General features: G+C 41.6%; 1 pseudogene; it reads left to right on the forward strand.

Annotated features, from left to right (window-relative positions):
- LOC115416455 (PHD finger protein 12-like) overlaps positions 1 to 7,633 on the forward strand; it is an 87,035-nt pseudogene that overhangs the window by 68,221 nt on the left and 11,181 nt on the right.

Genomic DNA, 7,633 nt, shown 5'->3' on the forward strand with positions numbered 1-7,633 from the left:
GAAATTAGATTTGAATCAGACGGAGGAGGCGGGTCCAGTTCCACAAACAAAGCAGCAGCAGGAAGTCAGGACGTCCGGGACAGGAAATGACCCCACCCCCACCCCCCCGCAAAGATTCCAAACCGTCCAATCACACGCATTAACAGAATTTAATGAGTTGATGATGTGAACCTTATGTCTGAACTGATATGTCCGAAAAATGTCAAAGTTTAACCCTTAAAGGCCCAAACGAACCCTTACAGACCCAAACGAACCCTTAAAGACCCAAACGTACCCTTAAAGACCCAAACGAACCCTTAAAGACCCAAACGTACCCTTACAGACCCAAACGAACCCTTAAAGACCCAAACGTACCCTTAAAGACCCAAACGAACCCTTAAAGACCCAAACGAACCCTTACAGACCCAAACGAACCCTTACAGACCCAAACGAACCCTTACAGACCCAAACGAACCCTTAAAGACCCAAACGAACCCTTACAGACCCAAACGTACCCTTAAAGACCCAAACGAACCCTTAAAGACCCAAACAGACCCTTACAGACCCAAACGAACCCTTAAAGACCCAAACGAACCCTTAAAGACCCAAACAAACCCTTAAAGACCCAAACAAACCCTTACAGACCCAAACGAACCCTTAAAGACCCAAACGAACCCTTAAAGACCCAAACGAACCCTTAAAGACCCAAACATACCCTTACAGACCCAAACGAACCCTTAAAGACCCAAATGAACCCTTACAGACCCAAACGAACCCTTACAGACCCAAACATACCCTTACAGACCCAAACATACCCTTAAAGACCCAAACGAACCCTTACAGATCCAAACGAACCCTTAAAGACCCAAACGAACCCTTACAGACCCAGACATACCCTTACAGACCCAAATGAACCTTTAAAGACCCAAACATACCCTTACAGACCCAAACATACCCTTAAAGACCCAAACGAACCCTTACAGATCCAAACATACCCTTAAAGACCCAAACGAACCCTTACAGACCCAAACGAACCCTTACAGACCCAAATGAACCTTTAAAGACCCAAACATACCCTTACAGACCCAAACGAACCCTTAAAGACCCAAATGAACCCTTACAGACCCAAACATACCCTTAAAGACCCAAAAGAAACCCTTAAAGACCCAAACGAACCCTTACAGATCCAAACGAACCCTTAAAGACCCAAACGAACCCTTAAAGACCCAAACGAACCCTTACAGATCCAAACGAACCCTTAAAGACCCAAACGAACCCTTAACGACCCAAACGAACCTGTACAGACCCAAACGAACCCTTACAGACCCAAACATACCCTTACAGACCCAAACATACCCTTAAAGACCCAAACGAACCCTTACAGATCCAAACGAACCCTTAAAGACCCAAACGAACCCTTACAGACCCAAACATACCCTTAAAGACCCAAACGAACCCTTACAGACCCAAACGAACCCTTACAGATCCAAACGAACCCTTACAGACCCAAACGAACCCTTACAGACCCAAACGAACCCTTACAGATCCAAACGAACCCTTACAGACCCAAACGAACCCTTAAAGACCCAAATGAACCTTTAAAGACCCAAACATACCCTTACAGACCCAAACGAACCCTTAAAGACCCAAACATACCCTTACAGACCCAAACGAACCCTTACAGACCCAAACGAACCCTTACAGACCCAAACGAACCCTTACAGACCCAAACATACCCTTAAAGACCCAAACGAACCCTTAAAGACCCAAACATACCCTTACAGACCCAAACGAACCCTTACAGACCCAAACGAACCCTTACAGATCCAAACGAACCCTTAAAGACCCAAACGAACCCTTAAAGACCCAAACGAACCCTTACAGATCCAAACGAACCCTTAAAGACCCAAACGAACCCTTACAGACCCAAATGAACCCTTACAGACCCAAACGAACCCTTAAAGACCCAAACATACCCTTACAGACCCAAACGAACCCTTACAGACCCAAACGAACCCTTACAGACCCAAACGAACCCTTAAAGACCCAAACAAACCCTTACAGATCCAAACGAACCCTTACAGACCCAAACGAACCCTTACAGACCCAAACGAACCTGTACAGACCCAAACATACCCTTAAAGACCCAAACGAACCCTTACAGACCCAAACGAACCCTTACAGATCCAAACGAACCCTTACAGACCCAAACGAACCCTTACAGATCCAAACGAACCCTTAAAGACCCAAACGAACCCTTAAAGACCCAAACGAACCCTTACAGATCCAAACGAACCCTTAAAGACCCAAACGAACCCTTACAGACCCAAACAAACCCTTACAGACCCAAACAAAACCCTTACAGACCCAAACAAAACCCTTACAGACCCAAACAGAACCCTTACAGACCCAAACAAAACCCTTACAGACCCAAACAGAACCCTTACAGACCCAAACAAAACCCTTACAGACCCAAACAGAACCCTTACAGACCCAAACAGAACCCTTACAGATCCAAACGAACCCTTACAGACCCAAACGAACCCTTAAAGACCCAAATGAACCTTTAAAGACCCAAACGAACCCTTAAAGACCCAAACGAACCCTTAAAGACCCAAACGAACCCTTACAGATCCAAACGAACCCTTAAAGACCCAAACGAACCCTTACAGACCCAAACGAACCCTTACAGACCCAAACGAACCCTTACAGACCCAAACGAACCCTTACAGACCCAAACGAACCCTTACAGACCCAAACGAACCCTTACAGACCCAAACGAACCCTTACAGACCCAAACGAACCCTTAAAGACCCAAACGAACCCTTACAGATCCAAACGAACCCTTACAGACCCAAACGAACCCTTAAAGACCCAAATGAACCTTTAAAGACCCAAACGAACCCTTAAAGACCCAAACGAACCCTTAAAGACCCAAACGAACCCTTACAGATCCAAACGAACCCTTAAAGACCCAAACGAACCCTTACAGACCCAAACGAACCCTTACAGACCCAAACGAACCCTTAAAGACCCAAACATACCCTTACAGACCCAAACGAACCCTTACAGACCCAAACGAACCCTTACAGACCCAAACGAACCCTTACAGACCCAAATGAACCTTTAAAGACCCAAACGTCCACCTTTAACCCTTGTATGTGGAAATGACCAAAAATAGTCACCTGCCTAGTAGAGGGTTAAGAATTGGAGTACATGTGTGATATTTGAGTAGATTTAAAGGCGGTACAGACGCCCAGTTCCACACTTCCACTCCTGGGACACTAACGGCTTTAACTAAACCAGGCTCATTGGCCTCATTAGCTTTTTGAGTCCTGGAATAATGGGAGTTCTAGGATCCACAACAATGAGGACTAATGTCAGACTAGTTTTATATTATGGGATAGATATCATGCATTGGTTCATCTGGGTTCAGTTTTACCTCCACCAGGAGGAACTGGGATCACTTCACTTTGTGTGTTTGTGTGTTTATTAGCAAAATAACTCCCAAAGTTATGGACGGATTATCAGGAAATGTTCAGGAAATGTTGAACCTGGCACAAGGAAGACCAGGCAGAAGTGTCTTGGAGGAGGTCTGCGCTCTGCGACTGCTTTTCTAGTTCTCTTTGTTACTAAAATGACTCACAGACGGTTTGGACTGAATTTAGATCAACACTAATTTTTTTTTATTTTTTTTATCTATGGCTATGATTTTAAAAATTCTTCCTCTAAATTGATAAAATATTATTTATGCTCTTTTGTACTAACCCAAAATCCGCTCTAATCACCAAAAAATTACTGAAAAATCACTGAAAAATCACCTAAAAATTACCCCAAAACCACCCAAAAATCACCAAAAAAAAAAAAAAAACCCACCGAGAACCACCTAAAAATCACCCAACAATGAAAAAAAAACCACCTAAAAATCACCCAGAAGTTATCCAAAAACCACCTAAAGATCACCAAAAAATTGATAATAATTTAAAAAAAAAAATTTAAAAAAAACACCCCACCTAAAAATCACCCAAAAATGAACCAAAACACCCCAAAAAACACCTAAAAATCATCCAAAACACAAATACCAATTGCTAGAAATTTCAGGTGACCCCATTTGAATTCCAGGCGACCTCAGGTGGGGTCCCGACCCCAAGGTTGAAAACCACTGCAACAATATAAAATAAAAGAAAATATAATAAACTTAAATATAATAAAATAATATAGAGTAAAATTAAATTAAATATAATAAATAAAATAAAATAAAGTAAAATACAATACAATAATATAAAATAAAATAAAACTGTAAATTTACACATGACTGAGCTGGTGTTAACAGGTGATTTCACTGGTTCTATTATTGAAAATTAAATGTACATACACAGGCCTATAGCGCCCCCCGTTGAACACTGACATGTACACCCCTGCACAACTAGTTTAAATGTGGACAGAAAATATATCCCAATAAAAACAATTAATTAGATTGAATTTAATGAACAAAGCAAACTGAAAGAGTAGACTGTGTTAACATTTTATTTTTACAAAGATGAATGAATGAATGAATGAATGAATGAATGAATGAAATCTTTATTGCGAACATGTCGACAGTGAAATCAAAACTAAAATCAACCAACAAAATATAAGTACTGGTACAGAAATGATTGATAAGCAAACAAAAAAAAATTAAAATAATAATTAATAAAAAAAATAAATGAAATGATACATGCTCAAAAAGGAGTAGGAGGACGTAAAAACTTATGTACTGCTACCCCCAATTTCTATTCCTTATGATCACTATATAGCAATTAATATTTTGTATGAATATTAATATAATAATAATAATAATAATAATAATAATAAAATAATATACTTTTTTTTAACTTAACTGAAGAATTTTGTTTGTTTGTTTTTTGCTTAATTCAACCTTTTTTCCTTAATTCAAGCTAAAATTATTTTTATTTTTTTGCTTAAATCAGTTGACGACAGTGGTATTTTTGACTGTACTAACTGGTCCCAGGGGTGGGACTGGACCCTTTGGTGGGCTGCATGTGGCCCTGGCACACACGTTTGGGACCCCTGCCTTAAATGTGTTTTTCTGCTTTAGATGAGGTTCATCCCGTCCTGGGTCCAGAACAGCTGAGCTCGTTCATAGAACAGGTGGGACTCACTAATACTTTCCAAATGTGTGTTTTCTTCTTCCAGCTGAGACGTTCGAGCCCTGCAGTCACCCTGGAACCCCCACCTATGGGGTCCCCAGCACCCAGCAGCTGCACTTCCAGCCAGGGGACACTCTGCAGTACTCCTGCCTGCCTGGACACCAGCTGCTGGGGGAACCCGTCCTCCACTGTGTCCCTGGACACCCGTCCCAGTGGAGTGGACTGCCCCCTGTCTGCAAGGGTGAGCAACTGCACCCATGAACTGATGGAACTGGACACAGCTGCACACTTAAACACTTATGCATGACAGAAAAAAAAGAAAAAAAAGATGACTAATATGAACGTTTTCCTCTTATATATACATGTCATTGTTTTTATTCATTCTTTTATTTGTTTTTAGGTCTGCGTCCAGCTGTGTTAGTTTTACAGTGTTTAGAAATAAAGTTGAGTTGATCCTTTAAACCCTTTTATTTAGAGTCTGTGATGGAGGACGATGACACAGACACAAACACAGACACAAACACAGACACAAACACAGACACAGACACAAACACAGACACAAACACAGACACAAACACAGACACAGACACAGACACAGACACAAACACAGACACAAACACAGACACAGACACAGACACAAACACAGACACAAACACAGACACAAACACAGACACAGACACAGACACAAACACAAACACAGACACAAACACAAACACAGACACAAACACAGACACAAACACAGACACAGACACAAACACAAACACAGACACAGACACAAACACAGACACAAACACAGACACAGACACAGACACAAACACAGACACAAACACAGACACAAACACAGACACAGACACAAACACAGACACAAACACAAACACAAACACAGACACAGACACAAACACAGACACAGACACAAACACAGACACAGACACAAACACAAACACAGACACAAACACAGACACAAACACAGACACAGACACAGACACAGACACAAACACAAACACAGACACAAACACAGACACAAACACAGACACAAACACAGACACAAACACAGACACAAACACAGACACAGACACAAACACAGACACAAACACAGACACAAACACAAACACAAACACAGACACAAACACAGACACAAACACAGACACAGACACAAACACAGACACAGACACAAACACAGACACAGACACAAACACAGACACAAACACAGACACAAACACAGACACAGACACAGACACAAACACAGACACAAACACAGACACAGACACAAACACAGACACAGACACAAACACAGACACAGACACAAACACAGACACAAACACAGACACAGACACAGACACAAACACAGACACAAACACAGACACAGACACAGACACAGACACAAACACAGACACAGACACAAACACAAACACAGACACAAACACAAACACAAACACAGACACAGACACAAACACAGACACAGACACAGACACAAACACAGACACAAACACAAACACAGACACAAACACAAACACAGACACAAACACAGACACAAACACAGACACAGACACAAACACAGACACAGACACAAACACAAACACAAACACAGACACAGACACAAACACAGACACAAACACAAACACAGACACAAACACAGACACAAACACAGACACAGACACAAACACAGACACAACACAAACAGACAAAGACACAAACACAGACACAAACACAGACACAGACACAAACACAGACACAAACACAGACACAGACACAAACACAGACACAAACACAGACACAGACACAAACACAAACACAGACACAAACACAGACACAAACACAGACACAGACACAAACACAAACACAGACACAAACACAGACACAAACACAGACACAGACACAAACACAGACAAAGACACAAACACAGACACAAATACAGACACAAACACAGACACAAACACAGACACAAACACAGACACAGACACAAACACAAACACAGACACAAACACAGACACAAACACAGACACAAACACAGACACAGACACAAACACAGACACAAACACAGACACAAACACAGACACACACACAGACACAAACACAGACACAAACACAGACACAAACACAGACACAAACACAGACACAGACACAAACACAGACACAGACACAAACACAGACACAAACACAAACACAGACACAAACACAGACACAAACACAGACAAAGACACAAACACAGACACAGACACAAACACAGACACAGACACAAACACAGACACAAACACAGACACAAACACAGACACAGAGACACAAACACAGACACAAACACAGACACAAACACAAACACAGACACAAACACAGACACAAACACAGACACAAACACAGACACAGACACAAACACAGACACAGACACAAACACAGACACAAACACAGACACAAACACAGACACAGACACAAACACAGATACAGACACAAACACAAACACAGACACAAACACAGACACAAACACAGACACAGACACAAACACAAACACA

Source organism: Sphaeramia orbicularis, unplaced genomic scaffold, assembly GCF_902148855.1.
Source record: "Sphaeramia orbicularis unplaced genomic scaffold, fSphaOr1.1, whole genome shotgun sequence".
NCBI lineage: Eukaryota > Metazoa > Chordata > Actinopteri > Kurtiformes > Apogonidae > Sphaeramia > Sphaeramia orbicularis.